The sequence below is a fragment of the Macaca fascicularis genome, chromosome 7 (assembly GCF_037993035.2).
Source record: "Macaca fascicularis isolate 582-1 chromosome 7, T2T-MFA8v1.1".
In the NCBI taxonomy this organism is placed as follows: domain Eukaryota; kingdom Metazoa; phylum Chordata; class Mammalia; order Primates; family Cercopithecidae; genus Macaca; species Macaca fascicularis.
In genome coordinates, this window is record NC_088381.1 from 139,309,100 (window position 1) to 139,336,800 (window position 27,701).

Genomic DNA, 27,701 nt, shown 5'->3' on the forward strand with positions numbered 1-27,701 from the left:
TTAAATACATTCATAATGTTGTCCAGCCGTCACCACCATCCATCTTCATAACTCTTTTCATTTCAGTAAAACTGAAATTCTGTACTCACTAAACAGTAACTCCCCGTTCCTACCACTGCCCGGGCCCTGATGTTCATCATTCTGCTTTCTGTCTCTATCATTTAGACTACTCGGAGCACTTCATATAAGTGAAATCATCGTACATTATTTGTCTTTTTGGTGACTGGCTTATTTCACTTATCATGATGTCTGAAGATTCATCTGTGTTGTAGCATGTGTAAAAATTTCCTTCTTTATAAAGCAGAATAATATTCCATTGTATGTGTATACCACATTTTGCTTATCCATTCGTCCATCGACGGACACTTGGGTGGCTTCTGCCTTTTAGCTGTTGTGAAGAATGTTGCTGTGAAAATGAATGTACAAATATCTCTTTGAGACTCCGCTTTAAATTTTTTTGGTAAATACCCAGAAGTAGAATCATTGGATCATATGGTAATTCTATTAAAAATTTTGAGGAACTGCCATAATTTTTTCTTTACAGTGGCTGTACCATTTTACAATCCTACCAACAGTGCATAAAGATTCCAGTTTCTTCACATCCTTGCCAACACTTTTCTGTTTTTTTGATAGTTTGCCATTGTAATGGGTATGAGTTGGCACCTCATAATTTTGATTTGTATTTCCCTAATGCTTAGTGATGTCGAGCTTTTTTTTATGTGCTTATTGGCCATTTTAATATCTTCTTTGGAGAAATGTTTAGTCATGATCTTTGCCCATTTTTGAATCAAGTTGTTTGTTTTGTTGTTGAGTTATAGTTCTTTGTATAGTTGTGATGTTAATCCCTTGTCAGATATATGAATATGATTTGCAAATATTTTCTCCCATTCTGTGTGTTGCGTTTTTGAGTCTGTTGATAGTGTCTTTTGATGCACAAAATTTTAAAATTTTCATGAAGTCCAATTTGTCTATTTTTTTATTTTGTTATATATGCCTTTAATATCCTATCTAAGGAAACATTGCCAAAGCCAGTGCTGTGAAGCTTCTACCTTATGTTTTCCTCTGAGAGCTTTATAGTTTTAGGTCTTACATTTAAGTTTTTAGTTCATTTGAGTTAATTTTTGTGAATATTCACCTAACTGTATTCTTTTGCAAACCCAGTTTTCCCAGCACCATTTGTTGAAAGGGCTGTCCTTTCCGCATTGAATGGTCTTGGCGCTCTTGTCAAAAATCATTTCACCATATATGCAAAAGCTTATTCTGGGCTCTGTATTCTATTCCGTTGGTCTCTAAGTCTGTCTTTATGCCAGTACCATATTGTTTTGATTACCATAGCTTTGTAGTAAGTTTTGAAGTCAGAAGGTATGAGTCCTCCTACTTTGTTCTTTTTCAGGATCATTGTGGCTATTTGGATTCCCTAACATTTCATGTACATTTTAGAATTGTTTTTCTTATTTATGCAAAAATATCATTGGAATTTTGATAGGGATTATATTACATCTGTATGTTGTTTTTGGTAATATTACTATCTTAACAATATCAAGCCTTTCAGTCCTTGAACATGGAAAGTGTTTCTATTTATTTCTTTTAACTTCTTTCAGCAGTGTTTTGTAGTTTTCATTGTACAAGTCTTTCACGTCCTTGTTTAATTCCTAGGTATTTTAGTCTTTTGATGCATTTTTGTAATGTCCTTTTCAGGTTGTCCATTGATAAGTATATAGAAATGCAACTGATTTTTGTATGTGGACTTTGTCTCCTGCTATGTTGCTGAATTCATTTATTAGTTCTAACAGTTTTTTGTGGAATCTTTTGGGTTTTCCACACGTAAGATTTTATCACCTGTGGACAGAAGTAGTTTTACTTCTTTTCCAGTTGGAATACCTTTTATTTCTCTTTCTTGTCTAAATGCTCTGGTGGAACTTCCTACACTAGGTTAAATAGAAGTGATGAAAGCATGCATTCTTGCCTTGTTCCTGATGTTAGAAGAAAAACTTATTAGTCTTTCATTATAGACATAATGTTTGCAACTGATTTTTCATATATTGCTTTTATTTTATTGAGGTAGTTTCTATTCCTAGTTTATTGAATGTTTTTATCATGAAAGAGTGTTGAATTTTGTCAGATGCTTTTTCTGCATCAATTCAGATGGTCATGTGGGGTATTTCTTCTCTTCATTCTGTTAATGTGGTGTATGATCTTTGTATGTTGATCCATCCTTGTATTCCAGTAATAGATCCCACTTGGTCATGGTGTAAAATCCTTTTACTATGCTGCTGAATTCAGTTTGCCAATATTTTGTTGAAGATTTTTGCATTGATACTCATTTGGGATACTGGTCTCCAGTTTTCTTGTAGTATCTTCATCTGGTTTTGGTCTCAGGGTGATATTGGCTTCAGAGAATGAGTTATGAAGTGTTCCCTCCTCTTCAATTTTGTGGAAATTTGAGAGGGATTGGTGTTAGTTCTTTATTTGTTTGGTAAAATTTACCAGTGAAGCCATCAGGTTCAGAACTTCTTTTTTTTAAGATTTTTTTTTTTATTACTGATTTAATCTCTGTACTAGTTATATGTCTTAGGTTTTCTATTTCTTCATGATTTAAAGTTGCTACATTTTGTATTTCTAGGAATACATTTTATCTAGGTTATCCAATTTTTTGGCATACAGTTCTTCATAGTGTACTCTTATAATCCTTTTTATTTCTGTAGAATCAGTAGTAATGTCCCCACTTTCATGGGGAAAGGATTCTATATTTAATAAATGGTGCTGGGAAAATTGGCTAGCCATAAGTAGAAAGCTGAAACTGGATCCTTTCCTTACTCCTTATACGAAAATTCATTCAAGATGGATTAGAGACTTAAATGTTAGACCTAAAACCATAAAAACCCTAGAAGAAAACCCAGGTAATACCATTCAGGACATAGGCATGGGCAAGGACTTCATGTCTAAAACACCAAAAGCAATGGCAACAAAAGCCATAATTGACAAATAGGATCTAATTAAACTAAAGAGCTTTTGCACAGCAAAAGAAAGTACCATCAGAGTGAACAGGCAGCCTACAGAATGGGAGAAAATTTTTGCAATCTACTCATCTGACAAAGGGCTAATATCCAGAACCTACAAAGAACTCAAACAAATTTACGAGAAAAAAACCAAACAACCCCATCAAAAAGTGGGCAAAGGATATGAATAGACATTTCTCAAAAGAAGACATGCATACAGCCAACAGGCACATGAAAAAATGCTCGTCATCACTGGCCATCAGAGAAATGCAAATCAAAACCACAATGAGATACCATCTCACACCAGTTAGAATGGCAGTCATTAAAAAGTCAGGAAACAACAGGTGCTGGAGAAGATGTGGAGAAATAGGAACACTTTTACACTGTTGGTGGGATTGTACACTGGTTCAACCATTATGGAAAACAGTATGGCAATTCCTCAAGGATCTAGAACTAGAAATACCATTTGACTCAGCCATCCCATTACTGGGTATATACCCAAAGGATTATAAATCATGCTGCTATAAAGACACATGCACACGTATGTTTATTGCGGCACTATTCACAATAGCAAAGACTTGGAATCAACCCAAATGCCCATCAGTGACAGACTGGATTAAGAAAATGTGGCACGTATACACCATGGAATACTATGCAGCCATAAAAAAGGATGAGTTCATGTCCTTTGTAGGGACATGGATGCAGCTGGAAACCATCATTCTCAGCAAACTATCACAAGAACAGAAAACCAAACACCGCATGTTCTCACTCATAGGTGGGAAGTGAACAATGAGATCACTTGGACTCTGGAAGGGGAACATCACACTCCAGGGCCTATTATGGGGAGGGGGGAGGCGGGAGGGATGGCATTGGGAGTTATACCTGATATAAATGACGAGTTGATGGGTGCAGCACACCAACATGGCACAAGTATACATATGTAACAAACCTGCACATTGTGCACGTGTACCCTATAACTTAAAGAATAATTAAAAAAAAAAAGATTTTAGTAATTTGAATCTTTCCTTTTTGTGTGTGTGAGTACATCTCAGTAAATATTTGTCAATTTTGTTGATACTTCCAAAGAACCAACTTTTGTTTCCTTAATTTTCTCTGTTGTTTTTGTTTTGTTTAGTTTATCTCTACTCTTTCTTTCTGTGAGCTTTGGGTTTGGTTTGTTCTTTTCCTAGTTCTTTAAGTTGTAAAGTTAGGTTTTTGATTTGAGATTTTTGTCTTTTAATGTAAACATTTATAGCTGTGAATTTTCCTCTCAGCACTGCCTTTGCTGTGTCCCATAAGTTTTGGCATTTGTGTTTTCATTTTCGTTCATGTCTAAAAGTATTTTTGAATTTCCTCTGTGATTTCTCCTTTGATCTATTGGTTGTTTAAGCATATGTTGTTCAGTATCCTACAATTTTGTGCTTTGTGGAAATAGTTTTACTTCTCTTATTAATTTCTAACTTCATCCTGTTGTGATTGCAGAAGACATTTTATGTGGCATCTTTGAAAATTTGTTGACACTTAATTCGTGGCTTACTATATGTCTTGTCCTGGAAAATATCCCATATGCATTTAAGAAGAATGTGTATGCAGTTGTTAGGTAGAGTGTTCTGTATATACCTGTTAGTTTAGTTGTTTTTTTGTGTTGTTTGAGTCCTCTGTTTCCTTATAGCCAGTCCAGTTGTTTATCCATTATTGAGAATGGAGTATTGATGTCTCTAACTATTGTTGTAGAATGGTCTATTTCTCTCTTTGGTTTATCAGATTTATTTTAGATAGTTTGGTAGTCAGGTGAATACATTTTTATGATGGTTATATCTTCTTGCTATCTTGTATTTTTTGTTAATATATAATGTCCTTTTTTTGTCTAATGTAAACATTTTTGACCTAAAATCTATTTTGTTAGGTATTAGCGTAACCATCCTTGCTTTCTTTTGGTGACTATTTGCATGAAATAATCATTTTCTTTATTACTGCACTTACAGTCTGTTTGTGTCATTGGATCTAAAGTGAGCCTCTTGTAGATAGCATATAGTTGGATCATGTTTTTTAATTTTTAAATTTTTAAACACATGTCCTTTGTCTATCAGAGGTTGTTTTTATCTGTTCTACCGTTCTCTGTCTTTTGATTAGAGAGTTTAATCCATTTACATTTAAAGTAATGACTGATAAGGAGGCACTTCTGTCATGTTGCTATTTGTTTTCTACATACCTTGTAGCTTTTTGGTTCCTTATTTCTAGTGTTAACTGTTGACTTTTGTGTTTGATTTTTTTGTTTGTTTTAGTGAAACCTTTAAAAGATTTTTGGTATGTATTCTGTAGGTATTTACTTTGTGGTTACCATAGGAATTACATTTAACATTCTAAAGTCATAATACCCTAATGTGAATTTTTTTTTTTTTTCCCACAGACAGAGTCTCACTCTGTTGCCTAGGCTGGAGTGCAAGTGGTGCGATCTTGGCTCACTGCAACTTCTGCCTCCCAGGTTCAAGTGATTCTCCTGCCTCAGCCTCCTGAGTAGCTGGGATTATGGAGACGCACCACCACGCCCAGCTAATTTTTTTGTAATTTGAGTACAGACGGGGTTTCACCATGTTGGCCAGGCTGGTCTCAAAATGATCCACCTGCCCTGGACTCCCAAAGTGCTGGGATTACAGGCGTGAGCCACTGCACCGGGCCTGAATTTATACCAGCTTAACTACATAAACTCTGTTCCTCTAATAGTTCAGGCACCACCCTTTTCACTGGTGATGTCACAGAATTACGTCTTTATACATTGTGGGCTCAAAAACATAAAGTAATAATGTACTAATAAGAGATTAGTGCATTCGTTTCTTAAACCATGTAGAAAACAAAATGTGGAGTTACAATTTATAGTACTACCTTTTAGACTAAATTTTTTTTTTTATTATTATACTTTAAGTTCTAGGGTACATGTGCACAACGTACAGGTTTGTCTTAAATCACATAGAAAAAAATGCAGTCACTATTTTTACAATGATGCCTTTATAATTGTTCATGCATTTACTTTTATTGAAATCTTTATTTCTTTATATGGCTGGAAGTTACTCTTTAGTGTCCTTTTATTTTTGCCATGCAGGACTTCTTTTATCATTTCTTGCAAGATGGGTCTAATGGTAGTGAGCTTTCTCAGCTTTTTTTGTCTGAGAATGTCTTCATTTCACACCCACTTTTGAAGGACAGTTTTCCCAGAGTAACATTCTGGTTGATAGGTTTGTTTGTTTGTTTGTTTGTTTTGCACTTTGAATATATCTTCCTACTGCCTTTTGGCCTCCAAAAGTTTCTGATAAGACACCTGCTAATAATCTTAGGAGGATCCTTTGTATGTGATGAGTTACTTTTCTCCTGCTGCTTTCAAGATTCTATCTTTGTCTTTAGAAAGATATTATAATGTGTATCAATGGGGGTCTCTTTGAGTTCTCTTATCTCCTTTTGGAACTCTCACAATGCATGTGTTGCTTAGCTTGATGGTGTCCCATAGGTCCCCTGGCTCTGCTCACTTTTCTATAGTCTTCTTCCTGTTTCTCAGGCTTGATCATTTTCATTGTCCTATCTTCAGGTTCACTGATTCTTTCTTCTGCAACCTCAAATCTGCCTTCGATTCCCTCAGTGGATTTTTCATTTCTATTAGTGTGCATTTCAACTTCAAAATTTTTTTTCTAGATTTTGCATTTCTTTATGAATATTTTCATTTTGCTTATGAATTTGTTTTAACTTTCTCCACATCTTCCTTTAGTTCTTTGTTTATCTTTAACATGGTTGTTTTTGTCTAGTAGATCTACCAGCAAGTATTTTTCAGGGTCAGTTTTTAATTTATTTTTTCTTTTGAATGGGTGGTATTTTCCTGTTTGTGTTTCCTGTGATTTTGTTGTTGTTGAAAACTGGACGCTTTAGTTTTTTATGTTTATTTTTTTTTTTTGAGATGGAGTCTCACTCTGTTGCCGAGGCTGCAGTGCGGTGGTGCGATCTCGACTCACTGCAGCCTCCACCTCCCAGATTCAAGTGATTCTCCTACCTCAGCCTCCCAAGTAGTTGGGACTATAGGCACGTGCCACTGTGCCTGCTAATTTTTGTATTTTTAGTTGTGATGGGGTTTCGCCATGATGGCCAGGGTGGTCTTGAACTCCTGACCTCAGGTAATTACCCCCACCTCAGCCTCCCAAAATGCTGGGATTACAGGCATGAGCAATCGTGCCTGGCTAAAAACTGGACATTTTCATCTCATAATGTGCCAACTGTGGAAATCAGATTCTCCCCCTTCCTTGTGATTTGCTGTTTTTTTTTTTTTTCTTTTTTACTGGTTTTTATTTTTATTTTTATTGTAGGCTGTCTCTGTGCTGAGGATCAATCTGTAAATTTAAGGTCTTTTCAGATGTTTTCTGAGTCTGCACCTTTCCCTGGCCATACATGGTCACGTTCTAATTTTCCCCATATATGTGGTTGCTTTTGAATGGCCTAGTCTTTAATGTCTGGCCCTTAAAAGGGGTAAAGAGAAAGTTGAACGGGGGTTGGGGAGAAGGGTTCTGGCCTGTTAAATGCCCTGAAGTCCCTTTGGCCAAAAAGGAGGGGCTTACTGCAAGAGAGCAGGTTCAACAGTGGCCTCTTTGCACTTTTGTGATCAGAAGCAGCAGTCAGCCATTAGAGCACAGATCCCTGATATTTAGAGGGCAGGGTCCTTTTTGCCCATCCTGTCTCTTGCCAGCTGTGTGCAAACTGCTCTAGGAAACGTGTGCACAGCTGCTTGCCACAGGACTTGGGGTAGATGATGGGTAGCTGCAACTACGGTAGGAGCCAAAATTAATTGAAAATAACCTCAATGAACTGTTCGAGCCTTCCCCTAGAAGTTGCAAGTTTTCCATAGATTCTACAGCTCCAAAGTAATTATTTTGGATAGACTCTGCCAGTGCATCTATTGTCTGGGTGGGAAGACAGATTCCTGCTACTTGCTACTCTGTGATCATCCCAGAACCCGCTCCTCAATTTCATTTTAATTTAGTAATAGTTGCTGAGATACTGTTTTTATTTCACCATATTACTTAATCCCAAGTCACATTTTTTCAAAATTAGTTTTTTTAATGGACGTAACAAATGAGTCCGTTTATAAGGTTTGAGTGCCTGTTTACTCCCCACTTCCTTCGTCCTGGTTCTCTGGCTTCCTTTCCAGTGGTAAACAGTTTGTTGATTTGGTACTTTTATTTTTATTTATGATATAAAAGCATTGTATTTTTGTATTTTAGGAACTTCACATAATTGCCGTTGTATTTAATATCTGTAATTTTTTTTTTTTTTCATTCAACAATGTGCTTTGGATAGCTATTCATGTTGGTTCATATAATCCCGGTTCATCCTTTTTAACTGCTGCCTGGTCATGGGGATTGATGTTTTTTTTTTGTTTGTTTTTTTTTTTTTTTTCATTTTTTCCCATTGCTGAACTTCTTGGTTGTTTCTGATAGTTCCTGATTATAAACAAGGCTGCAGGCAACATCATTGTCCTTGGCTCTGTATATGGGCATGTTTCTCCATGCAGTTGTCAGGTCATGGGATATTGTAATAGACACTCCCGAATTGTTTTATCTGAGTGGCTTCCAGCAGCAGAAGATAGCTTCTTTAATCCTATATGTTTATATGTGGAGAAATGGTACAGGGTAGGGCCTGTGTTTGAAGACCTGACGTGTTATTTACAAATAGATCTCATTAGCTTATACTATTTGGCTTTGAAGTTTAAAGCTAGTTTTATTTATTGCACTGTATTTTGCTATCAGATGTGAATTTATTTAGAAATAAAGAATTCTGCTATTAAATAATTGCAGGTAAATTACTATCATTACCACTGAGCTTTTGTGTAAAAGTAACACCTTGTTTTAGAATCTGTGCACTGGGGATAAAGCTAGGTGTGAGGGTTTTCTTAAGTGCTTCTGAAGTTTGGAAGACTTCTTCAGTTAACTGCTAATCTGTGTTCTAATGGCTAAGGGATGTGTTGTATATTCAGCATCACACCTACCTCATTGTGGACACCACAGGCAGAGGGAATACATAATTAAATGAGAGCTACTGCTGGGCAGAAATAGGCACACCACCTCCTCTAGTTTCCCTTAAAGGACTGTTGGTTTCAAAGTAAGCAATGGTATTTATTCCTTTCCCCCTTTTTTTTTTTGCATGGTTGTCTGGTATGATGGGGAATATTTTTCTTCCTTTTGATCTTTTAAGAAAATAAAAAACTAATAATTATTTTATCAGTAAATTATTTTCAGAAGCTTTGGTTTTTAAAGTTACCAGTCTTCGTATGCCACTTCTTTGTCCACAATAGTTATGTCTATTCCATTTTATCTCTAAAATCCTCTAGCTGGAGATCTCATCAGTATTCTGAGCCTCACTCTATTCATCTGACAAATGGGGCTAATCAGCCAGGAGCCCAGCAGGGTTTTTGGGAGCATCAGGTTGACAGTGTAGTGCCTCATAGGAAACAAGCTGTGCAGGACCAGGGAAATCACTTAGTCCAGCCTTCTCCTATAACAGATGAGAAAACTGAGGCTGAGTGTCACATAATGTATAGCTTCTCTCCTTTCGTTTGTTCTTAACTAATATCTTTCTCAGTCATGGGATCACTTTGGAACTCTGTTTCTTGAGAAACCACAGGGGCAGCTTTTACACGGGCATGTTCCTTGCTTGCAATTTATCTTTTCACCACCTGTCAAGGCACCTTTCCCTCCCTTTGAAACACATTCAAATTCATTTCCTCAGGGAGGCTTTTCTAGTTCATCCTTAAAGATGGGTATTATTTCAAATCCTGATCAACTCAGTTTTATCCTTCACTGTGGAAATGTGAAGGACCCATTATTGATATAAAGGTCCTGTATAGATATACATACACACTTATATGATATTTTTTGTTATTTAGGGGGAAAAAACTTCTTTAGAACAAATTTGTTAGCAGCCCAGTGTTATTTGTGTATTTTGAAAGGGACGGTTTCAATTGGTGAGATAATTAAATACATGATATGCTTTTAGCATATTAACTCCTGTTCACAGACCCTTGTTCTGCTTTTCATACAATCAACTTTCAAGCTAGTAGTCCAGAGCTAAGGATTATGTTAAATAGATTAGAAGAAAACCACCCACTGCTAATTCATGTCTTTTCATATGGGTGAGTATTCTTGCAACTTTCCCCTAGTGCTGCCGTCTTTCTTCCACACTATGAAAAGTGGCAAATAAAGTAAAAATGTCAAGTAGCAGTATACACTCCTAAAGATAACTCACAGAAGTAGTTACATTTGGACTAACTAGTACATAAAAGATTACATGAGGCTGGGTGTGGTGGCTCTCAGCTGTAGTATTAGCACTTGGGAGGCTGAGGCAGGAGAATCGCGTGAGTCCAGGAGTTCGAGACTAGCCTGGGCAACATAGTGAGACCTAGTCTCTACAGAAAAATACAAAAATTAGCTAGGTATGGTGGAGCATGCCTGTACTTCCAGCTACTTAGGAGACTGAGGTGGGAGGATTGCTTGAGCCTGGGAGGTCAAGGCTGTAGTGAGCTGTGATTGCACCACTGTACTCCAGCCTGGGCAATGGAGGCAAGGCAGTGTCAAATAAATAAATAAATAAATAAATAAATAAATAAATCACATGAAGGCCAAGTTAGACTTCATAATCCTTAACATGAATGAATTATAAGGGCCAAGGGAGGGCTCCTCTTGGCCCCTCGGAAGATTTGATAGAAAATCAACTCAGAAAAGGCAGATTAATTGGAGAAAAGGCATGCAAATTTATTTAATGTGTGTACACAGGAGCTTTGAAAATGAAAACCCAAAGATACAGGGAAATTGTCTTATTTTTATGCTTAGGTTCAACAGAGTATGGACAGCCATGTAGAAATAGGATTTGACAAAAAGGGGGTGATTAAATGGTAATCAGTTGAGTGGGGAAACTCAGCAGGGCCTGTCTATCTAGGTGGTGCTTCTTGCTTTCTTTTTTTTTTTAATTTTTTTTTAATTTTTGAGGCAGGGTCTTATCTCTGTAGCCCAGGCTAGAGTACACTGGCGTGATCACAGCTCACTGCAGCCTCAAAACTCTTGGGCTCAAGCAATCCACCTACTTCAGCCTCCTGAGTAGCTGGGACTATAGGCCTGTGCCACCTCGCCTGACTAATTTTTTATTTTTTGTAGAGATAAGGCCTTGCTATATTGCCAGGTTGGTCTTGAACTCCTGGACTCAAGCAGTCCTCCTGCCTCGGCCTCCCAGAGTGTTAGGATTACAAGCGTGAGCCACTGTGCCTGGCCTCCCTATCTAGATTCTTGTTGGCCTCTCTGAGCGTGAATTCCTTCCCTTGGAGTCTGAGGCACCACCTTCTCTAGAATGGGGGCCTTACAACCTACAGTCACACAAGGTAGTGAGATAATTTCTTTATGGCCAGTATTTACAGAGTAAGGTGGAGGGAAAGTTATAGTAATATATTTATGTTTTATGACTAGCTCTGGGGAAAGGGGTTTCTGGTTTCTATGACCTGCCTTGGGAAAGAGGGATTCCAGTTTCTATGGCCAGCCTCAACAGAGAGAGGGACTGAGAGACAGGAGGGCAGGAGAAGGTCAGAGAAAAGCTTTTGCTTCTGAGGCCTTCATTTTGGGGTATTGTTTTCTGCACCCCAACAGAATGAACAATCAAATGAATGTTTGATTGTACAACAGGCACATTTTTATTTAATTTCATAATACTGAATAAATCCTTTTCCCATTCATGTGTGAACTGCTTTTATATGCCTCCGATTTGTAATCAAATATTAGTTTGTTTCTGTGACTGGGCTGCTTTGGAAATAGGAAGTAAATATTTCAGGTAGCTCTTCCACTGAACATGCACAAATGCGTGTGTGTTGTGTGTTTGTATGAAAGGATTATAAGGTCGTATGTTTAGGGTGTGAATGGAAAGGGGTATAATAGAGTTTTATACCTGGAAAGAACCTTAGTTGTTATCCGTTTATAGGTGAGAATGGATATTTACAGATATCAAGTGGTTTGACAAGGTTATTCTGCTGTATAGTATTAGAGCTAAGGCTTGGAACTCTGAGTTTCTGGAGTTAGAGAGCACTCTTAATGCTTTGGGAGAAACTTAGCAGTATTCTTTTTCCCCATTCAGGGAACTCAGAGTCTCTATTTCCTGAATTATCTTTTGGATTTTGGATATTTGGAAAATCAGATTATCAGTGGAGTTTGAAGGTAGACTCTTGTCTGGGTATTATTATTATTTGAGATAGTGCCTTTTTCTCTTTCCTGGACTGGAATGCAGTAGTGCAATCACAGCTCACTGTGGCCTCAACCTCTCGGGCTCAAGCAGTCTTCCCACCTCAGCTTCCTGAGTAGCTGGGACCATGGGTGTGCACCACCACGCCCGACTAATTTTTGTACTTTTTGTAGTGACGGGATTTCACCATGTTGCCTAGGCTGGTCTCAAACTCTTGAGCTCAAGGGATCCTCCCACCTTAGCCTCCCAAAGTGCTGGGATTATAGGCGTGAACCCCTGCACCTAGCACTTTGTCTGGACATTCTTAAGCATGCTGTCCATGAGGTTTTTTCCTGAGAAAAGATCATCAAAGACCAAAACCTTGTCAAAATCAAGTTTTATCACATTCTTACGTTGCAAAATAAGGCGCTTTTTATTGCAAAGGATTTTAATACCTTCCATGGAAAACATTCTTGAAAATCCAAGGCAATTTCATAGTTTCACCCTTTCAAATGTTGACTTTAAATGAATTAGGCCCAACCTTTATTGTAAGGATTATATCTTATCTATCTTTATATTCTCTACAGCCCCTAGCACAGAGCAAAATGTTTAGAAAGTTGGAAGGTAGTATATTTAAAATGCCTCTCTATTTTCCCACTTAAATCCTTAGTGATAATTGCTTCACTTCTCTTTGTCCTTTGCTTTTCTCTTCCATGTGATTGTGACTAAGGATCAAAGGAAATCCTTAGAATTGTTGAGACATTTGGAATACAAAATTTCTCACTAATTAAAAATTGGATCACTGGACCAGAACCTATTAATTTTGGCTTTCATTTGTTGAACTCTTTCTGTGTGGTAAATATTTTTCAGATTCTTTGAGTACAGAGATGAGTTTGACAGCATCTACTGTTAAGGACCTGAAATCTAGTAGATGAGACAGATGTCCTGTGTGTTTAGGTACAGTAATGGATGTATTTTAAAAGTGTTGAAGCAATACATATACTCTTGATGTTTCTTATTAGCAGTATTTACAAGGATATGAATATCACAGATGAAGTAAGTTTAATCACAAAGTAATTAGGTTTTTAAAAAGCTAAATTTTACATTTTCAAATGGATATTACAAGCCCATGGAATATTCCAAGGTAATACAGTGAAACTAAACTATATAAATTTTATTCAGATTTCACCTACAGTGTTCCTGTCCTTTTTGTTTTCCAGGATCTAATCCAGAAATGCCAAATTTCATTTATATGTATATTCTTTTGTTTGTTTGGTTTTGTTTGAGACAGGGTCTTGCCTTGTTGCCCAGGCTGGAGTGCAGTGGGACAATCATAGCTCACTGCAGCCTTGAACTCCTGGGCTCAAGTGATCCTCCCGCCTCAGCCTCCTCAGTAGCTGGGACAACAGGTGTGCACCACCATGTCCAGCTAACTTATTATTTTTTCGTAAAGTCAGAGTCTCCCTATGTTGTCCAGGCTGATCTTAAACTCCTGGGTTCAAGTGATCCTCCCACCTTGTCCTCCCCAAGTCCTGGGATTACAAGTATGAGCCACTGTGCCCAACAATATGTATGCTTCATAAAAATTTATTTTTACACAAATGGTAGCATACTGTACTATGCTTTCATTCTGTTTTATTCCAGTTTTTACCTAGTCTCTTAATAATGGACTTTAAGTTGTTTCCAATCTTTTGATATTATTAACAATGCTACAGTGGCTATCCTTGAGCTTGCAAGTATGCAGTTTATATGGAGGAATTTGGAAGAATATATTCATATCTTTATTGCTAAACTGCCCTCCTTAAACATTGTATACATTTACACTCCTCAGCAATGTATGTGTTTTACCTCTCCCTTGCAGGTAGTGTGTGATTTAACAATCTTTATAAATTTCACAGGTGAAAAAATGGAATTTTATCGTTATTTTTCTGTGCATTTCTCTTGTTATAAGTGAGGTTGAACATACTATCATGTGCTTAAGAACGATTTCCCTTTCTGTGAATTAACTCTGCCAATTTATGGAAATAATCTTTTTATATAAAAAGGAAATTAGCACCTTGTGATAGGGGCTGCTAGTTTTTTCCAGTGGGTTTGTATTTTGTCATTTATGGTAATTTTTGTTATGTACGAATTTATTTTTGGATCATCAGATTTATTACTATTCTACTTCCTGGTTTTGGGATTTTATGTCTTAGGTCTTAAGCTCTTCAAGATTATGAAAAATATCTCTTGCTTTTAATACTCTGTGGGTTTTTTTTATGTTTACGGCTTTAAATCAATTTGGGATTTATTTTAATGTGAGTTGATATCCCATCCTCTTTTCCATGTGGCTGTCTAGTTGTACCAGCACCATTTATTGAGCAATTTATCTTTTCTACATTGATGTTACATTTTATCTTACCAAATTCCTGAAGTCTTTTTAGAATGTTTGTTGTATCCATTGATTTGATGGCCTGTTCATGAACCAGTTTTGTACCTTTTAAATTATTATATGTTTATAACGTTTTATACTATCTGGCAAATATTAAAGCTGGTCCTCCTTATTACTCTTCTTTTTTATAATTGCCCTCACTGTTCTTGTTTATTTGTTTTCCATATAAACTACAGACATAGCTTCTGAATTTTTTTTTCTTTTCTTTTTTTTTTTTTTTGAGACAGAGTCTCGCTCTGTCAGCCAGGCTGGAGTGCAGTGGCACAGTCTTGGCTCACTGCACTCTCCACCTCCTGGATTCAAGCGATTCTCCTGCCTCAGCCTCTGGAGTAACTGGGACTACAGGTGCGTGCCACCATGCCTGGCTAATTTTTTGTATTTTTAGTAGAGACTGGGTTTCACCGTGTTAGCCAGGATGGTCTGGATCTCTTGATCTCGTGATCTGCCTGCCTTGGCCTCCCAAAGTGCTGGGATTACAGGCGTGAGCCACTGCGCCCGGCCAGCTTCTGAATTTCTAAAAGAATATCCTGATAATCTTATTGAGATTGCATTAAATTTATTAATTAAAAAAATTTAAAGCATTGATCCTCTAAGAATTCGTTTTGTATAGCTCAAATATTTCTCATCTGCTTTTAAAAAAAAGTTGATTTTACAAAATTTGCTGGGAGTGGTGGTGGCAGCTTATGCCTGTAATCTTAGCACTTTAGGAGGCCAAGGCAGGAGGATTGCTCGAGCCCAGGAGTTCAAAACCAGCCTGGGAGATAGCGAGACTCTGTCTCTTAGAAACTACATATATATTTTACAAATTTATTTTTGTTTGAGACAGAGTCTTGTTCTGTCACTCAGGCTGGAGTCCAGTAGCGTGATCTTGGCTTGTTGTAACCTCTGCCTCTCTGGTTCGAGGTACCTCGGAGTGCCTCAGCTGCTTAAGTAGCTGGGATTACAGGTGTGTTTCACTGCACCCGGCAAATTTTTGCATTTTTAGTAGTTTCACCATGTTGGCCAGGCTGGTCTCGAACTCCTAGCCTCAAGTGATCTGCCCGCCCCGACCTCCCAAAGTGCTGGGATTCCAGGCAAAAGACACCGTGCCCGGTTTGTTTTACAAGTATTTCATTACTGATACTACAGAGAGCATTTACTCATCATACTACTTCTATCACAACAAACATTCCTGTTTTCCCTTTACTTTTAGTGATGCTGAATCGTATTTTAGGGCCTTTATTATTATACATTCTGTAATTACCAAGGTGTCATGCATACAGTGGGTAAAAGTGTAGAGAGCTTGTCTATACCGCTGTGGGATCTTCAGTAGGAAGTAATTTGGAAGTATCTGTTGAAATTTAAAAGGTGCACATGCACACACTGTAACCCTTTAGTTGTTTACTCAGCATCTATCCTAAAGAAAAGATGGGCGGTGACTCACATACTGCTTTTTTCAGTACCTTCTGTCACCATTGTTATCTCCTTACATTTTAGCCATTAAATTCTGTTGTAAGATGTGAAACCTTTCAGAAGTGGTTCATAGCCCATGCTGGGCACTTTTAATTTGATTCTCTAACTTACTTTTTAGTTAAAAACAAAAAAAACAAAAAAACCAACTCTCGTCACCATAGTAATTCTTTAGATGTTAGAATCAGCTAGGTATGCTTTTTTTTTTCTCTCAGACTTCTTTAATCATCACCCACATTTCACCCAGTTCCAATAATTCCCTCTTTCCCTGTTGAAATTCACCATAATGAGCCTTGGCCCCCGATTGCATGTCCTTGATGAGTGTGTTGGGGACAGAAGTACTCTCAATCCCCTGTGGCCTTCCTGCACTTGTTCCCACTCCTGACCAGCCCACATAATGAATCCTGTTCTTCTCAAAGCTCAGATCGTCTCCACCCACGTCAGCAGCACCTTTTGTTCTTCATTCCTTTTTCATCCTTATTCCCAGATCTCAAAATATCGCTCCCCATATCTTTGCAATCTTTACTTTCATTCCAGAGGATTCAACAGTATATACATTTATGCACATGTGGTAAATGGTTGCTTTAGTACCAAATAGACATGAACAAAAATTGCACCAGAAAACAGAAAAATCGTTTGTGCAGAATTCTAGAAAAAAAAATCATCTTCCCTGTCTCAGCATCAGGTTGAAGGGAAAGAGGAGAGGGCCATCTGGGAATCTGGGAATTAAGGAAGCAAGGAGGTAGAATTGGAATGTTTAAGCCACCAAGTAACTGTTAGATTGGTGGCTGGGTTTTGGGTCATGCTTTCATGTGCTTCTGCCTGCAGCTTACTTGCCTCCCTCTTGGGCTGGTTGGAAAGCCGTGGGCTGGTTTCTATGGGAATTGATGGGTGCCGCTGGCAGTGAGAGAAGAAAAGCACTTGGAATTGATACAAAAATCCTAGGAGAGCAGGGTTTTTTTGCCCTCTGCTTTCCTACTTACTATTTTTTGATTTGATTAACTAATGTGGTTTTAGCTGAGGAGAGCCTCTCCAAGAGCTCACCTGTGGTACCCTAAGGAGGAGATGAGCTGTCATCACTCTCACCCAGGAAGACCTCATGGAGAGGAGGACAACACGAAGGATTGCTAGTTTCTCAGATGAATTTCTGTTTCAGCAACTGGCTTCTCAGGCTTCATTGAACTCAGAATTAAACCCAAGCCTCTTTTTATACTGTTAAGAAATGTGCTGCAGACAGGAGTGGGGGAAGTCAGTATTTAATTCTCTCTTCTTCACTACCGTCTTCTTCACTACCACTCATCTCCCTCTTCTTCACTGCTACCACCCCTTGCAAGGAAAAGGTAGGTGGAGCATTCTGTGTTTGTCATAAATTTAATGATTCTGAAATGTTGATCGAAAACAGATGTTTTAATGAGGTGATATCCACATTGGAAAGGATCAAGGTCAAAATATATTTTATGAGTCAACTTTAATTTGATTAGTCGAATAACTTAAAACCCTCTACTATAGTATATGCTACTTTATTTTCATAACTACTCATGAGTATGGAATGGAAAACATTAATTTATCTTTCTAAGAAAAGTATTTGGCTGGAGGAGAAAAGAATATTAAAGTGTCATGGACATTATAAAATTTGGTAGCACAGTCGTTTTTCCCCTACATTTTAAGTTTCAGTTCACTGTTTTCTATTGTTTCTGAGTATTTTACCACTAATGAAAACCTTATTCAGGTAAAACGTTTTCTTTTGATTTAAAAGATTTTTGTTGAATTCCTTGCCCAGATGTGAGAGAGGTGTCTACATCTATTCAGACTTTAACTTTTGGTCTTAGAGGTGATGAATCACTTGGCAGAAGAACCATGAGATGTTGAATAATCTCATGATTTGGTTGATTTATTTTTAGAAGCCACTCCCTATTAACTCATTTAATTCCTGTTACACAGGAAGAGGGACAGGGAAAGGACTGGAAGAAGAGGTCAGTCATATACAGGCCTTGTTCTCCTAAAGCTTCTGAACTTATTTTTTGTTTGTTTGTTTTTTGAGACAGAGTCTTACTGTGTCTTACTGTGGCGCTAGACTGGAGTGGCGCCATCTCAGCTCACTGCAACCTCTGCCTCCCAGGTTCAAGTGATTTTCATGCCTCAGTCTCCTGAGTAGCTAGGGCTACAGGTGTGCATCACCATACCTGGCTAATTTTTTTCTATTTTAGTAGAGATGGGGTTTCACTGTGTTGCCCAGGCTGGTCTTGAACTCCTGAGCTCAGGCAATCTGCTTGCCTCCACCTCCCAAAGTGCTAGGATTACAGGCATGAGCCACTACCTAAAGCTTCTAAACTTGTAACGTAGGTAAGATGATGAAAAAAATAAAATATGGCCAGGTACGGTGGCTCATGCTTGTAATCTCAGCATTTTGGGCAGCCGAGGCAGGCCGACTGCTTGAGTCCAGGAGTTTGTGACTAACCTGGGCAGCATGATGAACCCCTGTCTCTACAAAAAATACAAAAACTAACTGGGCGTGGGTGGGTGCCTGTAGTCCCAGCTACTCAGGAGGCTGAACGGGAGGACAGCTTGAGCCTGGGAGGTTGAGGCTGCGGTGAGCTGAGATCACACCACTGCACTTCAGCCTGGGTGACAATGAGAACCCATTTCAAAAGAGAAAAAAAAGAAAAAGAAAAATCTGAAGTGAAGAGTGTATTCAGATAAGAAAGAATAGTTCAGTTTCCCTGGAGTGGTGTGTATGTGAAGTGGTATACAGAGAAATGGATTTGAAAATTTAGGTTGGAATTGACTTGTCTAGGACTTGGAGTGCCTAATTAAAGAATTTTTACCCTTTTTATGTAAGTATTGAGAAACCATTGATGGTTTTGGGGTAGGTGAAGGTGCGTGATACCTCTTTTTTCATACTGAACTTGCATTTTGTCTTTATATCTTTGCACGAAACTGAAATTGTTTCTAAATTCTTTAAAAGATATCACTAAGGAAAGTTAAGATTCAGTGTAAAAAAAAAAATGTCAGACTTACTATTTGGGAAAGATCATTAAATCTAGTTGTTTGCTTAATGGATTGTAATTCTAATTATATAAATTTTCAGCATCTTGTTACCTTGGTGAGTTCATGGCTTTGAGATGACTGGAAACATGGTGTTGTCATAAACCTGTTTGAATAATGGAATTTCTGCAACTTATTTTACATACACAGCCTCTAAGTCTGCCACTGATGGAGGTTATTTATGGATCTGTTTCTGATCCAGAGTCTTACAGAGGGAGATTTTCCCATGGAGCACAGGCTAGCCAAAACATTTAGATGGGACCTGGTGTGGCTTTCCCTAGGCTGGCTTCCTTAGCCCCGGAAAAGAGCCAACTCTGGCCAGACTTCCTAGTGGCCTCTGTCCTTGTATTGTTGCCCAGAAGTTCCCAAAGGATCTTGGTTGAACCTTTAGCCATCTAGATTATTTATAAAAACATAGCCATCATACTGCTATTTGGAGAGGATTATACTTTTATGCTTCTTTTGAGCTTAAAGGTGGTGGCATGGAAGGACATAGTCTCTAAGATTCCTGCATTCAGGTACCATGTCTGTCAATCATGCTCATCATTGCCTCTCGATGGCAGATTATAGTGCTTGGGACATGTAAGTACTAAATAAATGCTTGTTGAATGAACATTAGATAAATCTCGGGTAATTGTTCCTATACGGTAACTACTATAGTGGATGGAAAGACTGGCTAAGTGTTTGATTAACACTCCTTTCTCCTAGTTCTGTAGGTTTTAGTTAGTGATAAAGATTAAAACATTTTTTTGATATGTTGCTTTAAAATGTTAGTAATACTTTAAAATTCTTTTTAGATAATAAAATAACCATGTAGATCAGAAGTAGCTTAAAATGTATGGCCAGGTATTGTGACTCAGGCCTGTAATCCCAGCACTTCGGGAGGCCGAGGCAGGCGGATCACCTGAGGTCAGGAGTTCGAGACCAGCCTGGCCAACAGGGTGAAACCTAGTCTTTACTGAAAATACAAAAAATTAGGTAGGCATGGTGGTACATACCTGTAGTCCCAGCTACTTGGGAGTCTGAGGCAGGAGAACGACTTGAACCTGGGAGGCTGAGGTTGTAGTGAGCTGAGATCGGGTCACTGTACTCCAGCCTGGGTGACAGGGCAAGACACTGTCTCAAAAAAAAAAAAAAAAAAAAAAAAGAGGTAACTTAACATGTAAAATCTTGTGGGCTAATTAAAAAAATTCAGAACATGTAGTATTGACATTCTCTTCCTTTTGCATTAGAAAGAGTCAGTATCCTAAATTATTTAATAACATATCTCCTTTCCAGCCAAGATTTCATTTACTTGATTCAAAGCCCAGAGTATAGATGGAAGCACAAGAAGGTTTGCCAAAGCATGGAAGAGTAATGAGATTTTTCCCCTGGCAACTTGGAATTTATTTTTTTAATTATAGTAATTAACATGAAAAATGTTATTTTGTTAACATCTAATGAAGAGAAAGTTGAAGTAAATGGAGAAATTTCTATAAATTTTTTTCTTTGTGTTGTACTTTTTTTCTTTTGTTCTGTAAATATATATATATATTTTTTCCTGATAGGGCAAAATAGGAAAATACGAGAAAAAAGTGATTGTTTAAAGATTTGATGATTGGCTAAGTGTGGTGGCTCATGCCTGTAATCCCCGCACTTTGGGAGGCCGAGGTGGGAGGATTGCGTAGGCTTAGGACTTTGAGACCAGCCTGGGCAACATAATGAGACCTTGTCTCTATAAAAAATAATAAAATAAAAATTAGCCAGGTGTGATGGCATGTGCCTGTGGTCCTAGCCACTTGGGAGACTGAGATGGGAAGATCACTTGAGCCCAGGAGGTCAAGGCGGAAGTGAGCTATAATTGTGCCATTCTACTCCAGCCTGGGTGACAGAACAAGACTGTGTCTCTTAAAACAAGCAAACAAAAAAAAAAGATTTGATAATCATAAAAGAGCCTATGTTTTTGTGACTTCTTACATTTTCTTGAGGATAATGTATGGCATATTGAACATTGAGATGGTTATTGGAATATCATTTAGAAACTTCTGGACATAATTCATGTTGGAACCAGTTTACAGTAGTAGATGGGGAGGTAGACTTTGTGCTTACAGTGCTTGTGTTCAAAATGTCCTGAGATTGGGTTTTTACTCTGTAAGAAATTTCACGGTGTTACTCTGTCTGAAAATATTTAGCCTTTCAGAATTCCATTTTATAATTTTGTAGTCCAGTATCTAGTGTGAAGGAGGTAATTGTTGCATCATACACAAGACTTTAGTGGTATTCTAGGTACTTGTCTGTTGCTGATCATATTTTTTATAAAAGTAATTTTTGGAGCTAATCAATACACAAATTCTGGAAACTGGTAACATTTAATCATTGATAAAGAATTTTATCTTTTTGTACTTGTTTGTATTTATAGTTCCTTGTAATCCTTTTTATGGGCTTTTGAATAAATATAAAATGAAATTGGTTTTCAAATGGAAGCCACTTATCAAGTTGAAGCAGAGATGTTGCCAGTATTTAATGTACTTGAGATGACATGCAGTAAGACCTTTGGAAAACCAACAAGTGTGCTTCCAGGAGCCCTTCCCTAATACCCTCTGTCTTGACTGAATTATTTTTCTTGATGGTAATGAGCTTGTGTTATGCTAAGCAGGTTAAGCAGAATAATTTCTACTCTGTAGAATTTAGACTCTTAAAACCCAAACTCACAGTATTAGATGGCATACACATATATCTGCAACCATAGTTGCGACAACCCTTTTCTGAGAAAGAAAGGAAATCACTAGGGACAACTTCTGTAACAGAGGTGCCACACTCTCCCCCACTGGGGACCCACTGTCATCCTCCTTTTGCTGCAAATAACTTGCATAGGAATCCCCCTCTCCACAGGTCTGTGGAGTACGTTCCTTGGCACCTGCCTGGGTAGGAGGGAGAAGAGCCTAGAGTCACACATGTTGTATCTTGGACACATAGGAGATAAATAATATGTGAAGTTCAGACAATCTTGTTTTTCTTCATTTATCAGTTTCTGTCCAGGCAATCCTATTGCAGTCACTAAAGCAAAGCAGAACAAAACATTTGTGAAGGTTAGATGTCAGTGGTGTTAGGATGTTCCATGTATTATGTTCAGATACATACCCTGAGGTTTAGTTTCTGCATATACCTAGCAAGTACATTAGTCAGTTCACGTTCTCGAAAGTAATACCCATTGTTGCCTCTTAGGTGCTCAGAGCCTTTACAAATAGCATGGAGCTACAGCCCTTCCCACCTCTCTGTGAACACAAAGAATGATTTCATTTACTTCAAGAGATCACCGTAAAATTCTCAGTCAAATTAGCATTCACTCTCAAAAAATAAAAGTATGCCATTCAGTACTTTTTTGGGGGGTTATAGGATAGTGTTTTGAAATCAGAGCAACTTCAGAAGAAGGTAAAAAGTTCCCAGACTCTCCTGATTCATGGTTCTCAGAATAGGGAATGAATATCCACCGAATTTTTCAATGCCTGGGACCATTTCCTATCTTTAGTTCTCAGATTGGCATTTCTTTTGCTCATCCTGGGAGCTTGGTTGTGATTTACTTTTTTATAAAGACAGTAGTTAGTGTTCTCAGTGTGACTGTGAAAAGCAAGACTGACCTCTTTCCCTTTGGTCCCTGGAGAATGGTGTCATGAGGTATCTTTGAGCCAGGCCCAGGTAGGTGTCTGCTGCTCCCTCTCGTTTACACTGAGAGAACATAGTTGGACTATTTAGACTTTGTACCCGCATGCTATTGAGTTGGAGTTTTTATATTATGTGAAGGAATTACAAAGGATACTCTCAGCTTTGGAATATTATAAAGAAGCTGATGAAGTGCTCTTTGCCACTAAAGCCTGTATAGGGAGCTACTAGCTAGTGCTTGTTCTGTGCCTAGAAGAACCAGTTCCTAAACATGGGAAGATACCTCCACCCCAGGACCAGGTGGTTCCAGGCTGAGCAAAAGCTAACAGATGCCACATTTAAGTATAAAATATTTGTGATATGAACTTTAGATGCATTTTATTTGGAGAAAGAAACCGTGTTCATAAGAAATAATTATAGTTAGTGGAAGACAACATGCAATCTAATTGCTTCATTGACAGTTTTTACTTATTCTGGCATAAGAAAAAGTCCATTTATTAAGCTGAAAATCTTCTGATGTCATGGAAAGAAGGAAAACTTTGTTCTTTCAATATTGTGACCTCCTCTATATTTCCTGATGTGTAGAGAATTCTCAGTTGTCTGGGGCCTTGGTGAGAGTGTGGGATTAGAATCAGAATTCACTTTTTTTGTCTTGAGATGAGAGAATTTATCAGCTGGAGCTGAAATTTAATCTTGTTTAGCTATGCTCATCACTGTTTCTTTCTTGGGAATTTTATTTTGAAATAAAGTCTGAGTTTTTTTTTTAAATTCTTGTATCTAGAAACAAAGTCTGATTTTAGCCTGGCAGAATTTGTCTGTACTAATTTTAGTTTTTAGATGTGTATGGGAAGAGAGACTGGATAATCTCTCTCAAATCGGTTGTACTGTTGGTTCACTTAAGTGCATATGTACTATATGGAGTCATGCATTTGATATTAATATTACTTACATAATTCTCTTAAATGTAAGGCACTTAGTGTAAATATTTTCAACATTTGTTGATTGTAACATTTGGATGACAAATATTTCTTACCCGAATTACTACTTTTGCAAAATACATCTTCTTTTTCAGTTATTGTAGTTATACCAAAGTAAGTAATTTAGATATTAGGTAACTTAACAGAATTGTTAATTGAAACCAAATTGTTATGTTTATTTTATTATTTATTTACTTATTTTATTTTTTTATAGAGGCAGAGCCTTGCTGTGTTGCTTAGGTTGGAGTGCAGTGGCCCAATCATAGCTCACTGCAGCCATGACCTCCTTAGGCTGAAGTGCTCTTTCATCTTGGCCTCCTGAGTAGCTGGGACTATAAGCATTTGCCACTATGCCCAACTGATTTTGTTATTTTTGTAGAAGATGGAATCTCACTGTGTTGCCCAGGCTGATCTTGGACTCCTGGGCTCAAGTGATCCTCCCACTTTGGCCTCACAAAGTATTGGGATTACAGGCATGAGACACCATGTCTGGCTCGCACTTTTTTTTTATTTTAAAGGAATTGTTTTTTTTTTTACCAACTAAGTAAGTAAAAGAAGCTGATTTTAGCTAATTCGGAAAATAGAAGGGGATCAAAAAAGAAACCATGCTCATTCGGGTTTCTAATATTGTTTTATTATATTTCTTTTACTCTTCTTCTATGCATATATATTTTTTCTAAAAACAAAATTGGAATTCTATTGTATATATGTTTTGCATTATGCTTTGTATGTTTAGCATACTTTTTAAATTTTTTATCTTATTTAAATAATTTTTAGAGGCTGAATATGGTGGCTCACACCTGTAATGCCAGCTCTTTGTGAGACTGAGGCAGGAGGATCTCTTGAGCCCAGGAGTTCCAGGCTGCAGCTGAGCTATCATCATGCCACTGCACTTCAGCTTGGGCGACAGAGCGAGACACTGTCTCTAAAAATATAAAGAAAGAAAGAAAGAATTTACTATTTCGTCTTGTTATATATTTGTGTAAACACTTGTTACAAATCAGTCTTCAGTGGTTTTTGTGTGTGTGTGTGCATTTTTATATAAATGCTTGATTATTTTCTTGGGATAATTATCTAGAATAAGAATTATTAGGTCAGAGTGTTTGAATGACTTTTTCTGTTGCAGTCCCAGATTTCTCCTTCTGAAACATTAAGGGGTGAAACTCTTGCCTTTTCTTCATCTCTCCTTGACAAACCATGTTTGAAAATACATTGCCAATTGAGTTAAGTAGATCCTGCAAATAAAGAGAGATGGGCTGGGCTCTATGATTATTATTTTTTTTGGAGACAGGCCCTTGCTTTGTTTCCCAGGCTGGAGTGCAGTGGCATGATCATGGCTTACTGCGACCTTGACCTCCCAAGCTCAAGTGATCCTCCCATCTCGGCCCTCTGAGTAGCTGGTACTATAGGCATGCGACACCATGCTCAGCTAATTAAAAATTTTCTTTTTTGTAGAGATAGAGTCTCACTGTGTTGCCCAGGCTGGTCTTGAACTCCTGGGCAAGTGATCCTCCTGCCTTAGACTCCCAAAGTGTTGGCATTACAGGCATGAGTCACCATGCTCATCCTCTGTTAGCTTTTATGTTAGTATTGTAGTGAAAGGAAATTTTGTAGGATATAATAAAGAACAAAACTTGAAAATCACTTTATTCAAATGTTCATACCCTAAATAAGAGGCAGTTTAGATCTACTTAGCTGGATTTGCTGTAGGACCCCTAGCAAGCCCATGGAGCTATGGTGTACTTGGGTTTCTCAGCTCACTTTAGGGTTGCCTTTTAAAGATAATGATATATGCTTCCTAAGAGTTCTGATTATTCTGCCAGTGCAAAATTGTGGGGATGATATTTGGTGTCACTAGGTAGTAGATACTTTACTATGGTTTACTTAATCTGATTTTTTAAAAGCATGTACTGTTGATTTTTTTTTTTAGACAGGGTCTCACTCTGTTGCCCAGGCTGGAGTGCAGTGGCATGATCTCTGCTGACTGCAGCCTCTATCTTCTGTGCTGAAGTGATTTTCGTGCCTCAGGCTCCTAAGTAGCTGGGAATACAGGTGTGTTTTTGTATTTTTTAGTAGAGATGGGATTTTACCATGTTGCTTAGGCTGGTCTCGAACTACTGAGCTCTAGCAGTCTGCCTGCCTCTGCCTCCCAAAGTGCTAGGATTATAGGCATGAGCCACAACGCCAGGCCTACTGTTGATTGGTGGTATCCAGAATATGCATTTAATGTGCATAGTTATTTGACTAATGGCTCATTGTGAAAGTTCATTGTTTTCCAAGGTTTGTTGAGCCCCTCTGGTCAGTGACAATGCAAGACATTTAGCTTTGTGTTCTGTGGGTAGAGATATTTTCTTGTGGCCTCCAGAACAGTCCTGTGAGGAGGGTGATGGAGCAAGTTGATGTCATCGCTGTTCTGTAGATGAGGGAACTGAAGGAGCTTGGCTAATGCCCCTTGGCTATTATATGGAAGCTGCCATTCTTCTTAGTTCTCTTTCCTTTATTTTTCACTTTTTTTCCTATGCTTCCATTGCTTTCTTGGTTGTCTTTCCGGGAGTAATAACATCATCCACACCAATGATTATAGTAATAACTGACCTTTATTGATCAATCAGTTGCCATGTGCCACAGAGTTTTCTAAGTGCTCTCATGTGTTGACCCTCACCTCAATCCTGTGGAGTAGCTATTATCCTCTTTTTAGAGTTGAAGAAACCGAGACTCAGAGAGGTTAAGTAACTTGCCTAAGGTTTATGGGGCTAGTTGTGTTCCCAGGCATCTAACTCTAGCCACTGGAGTTCTGTATTCTGAAAACCCTTTGACATTTATAACAAGTATAACATGAATTTTCAAGTTGGAATAAAGAGGACATTTCTGAAATGGGCTGAAAGAAGTGGAATTGGGGAAAGCTGAAGATGTTTTGCATTAATGTGTTGTTTCCCTTGAACTGTAGCCAAGAGACTCTTCATAACAGCCTGCATTTCAACACTGCATGTACACTGGTACATACCTGTAGTCCCAGCTACTCAGGAGGCTGAGGCGGGAGGACTGCTTAAACCCAGGAGTTATAAGCTGTAGTGCTGTATGCCAATTGAGTGTCCCTACTAAGTTCAGCATTTCCTGGGAGTGGGGGACCACCAGATTGCCTAAGGAGGGGTCAACTGTCCCAGATCAGAAACTCTTTTGCAGATCAGTAGTGGAATTGTGCCTATGAATAGCCACTACACTCCAGCCTGGGCAACATAGCAAGACCCCATCTCTTTAAAAAATAGAATTGTTTTAAAAAGTGACAACAGTGTTAATATAGCTGTTTACTCTCTTTGTTTTCTCATTTATAAAGTTAGGCCTGGAGAATAAAGTCATTACTATGAGAGACAGGTGTTTGCTCTTTGAGTCAGCCTACTTCTCCAAAGTAGGAGAGCTGGTTGATGGCAGGACTGGGTGACTTTCATGGTGATTAAAGCCAGAGGGACAGCAAAAGGCTGCTGCTTTTTCAGAGTTCCTCTTTGGTTTGCCAAGGCCCTGTTGTAAATTACCTAATTAGTAAGACTACCTTTCAAGGAAGGAATCAGGAAATTTAAACTCTAGTTATGGTTTTAGTTCAGCTTTGTGTGTATGACTTGATTAGCTCGGAGAGTAAACCAGATTGGGCTTCTGTTTTTTTCTCTGAACAAATGAAGTTCTTTGGGGAAGAGTAATTGAGACAATGGGCAGAATTCTACCTGGCGAGCGATTTACTACTGAGCTCCTAGGGAGCTGAATTCACCTTTTCCCTTTTCTTGTCTTTAAGATATAGCTCACATTAGTCACAAGGCTACACCACTGGTGACAGGGATGCCTCTAGGTCCTTATTTTTGTTCAGATAATGGAGCACCTGGAAGTTATGTTATTTTAATAGAAAATCAGGAAATATTGGTATACTTCTATCTTAAGAAC

General features: G+C 38.1%; 1 protein-coding gene across 46 annotated transcripts in view; it reads left to right on the top strand.

The window, feature by feature from the left end:
• Window positions 1-27,701, top strand: part of SIPA1L1 (signal induced proliferation associated 1 like 1) — a 409,504-nt gene that overhangs the window by 96,544 nt on the left and 285,259 nt on the right. For 6 of the 46 annotated variants that reach the window (XM_045397571.3, XM_073997668.1, XM_073997676.1 and 3 more), the window contains exon 1: window positions 17,034-17,450. The exons of the other annotated variants lie outside the window; for them this stretch is intronic. The gene's annotated coding sequence lies outside the window, so the exon portion shown is untranslated. Of the gene's footprint in view, window positions 1-17,033; window positions 17,451-27,701 lie in introns of those variants that run through there. 46 annotated transcript variants of the gene reach the window in all.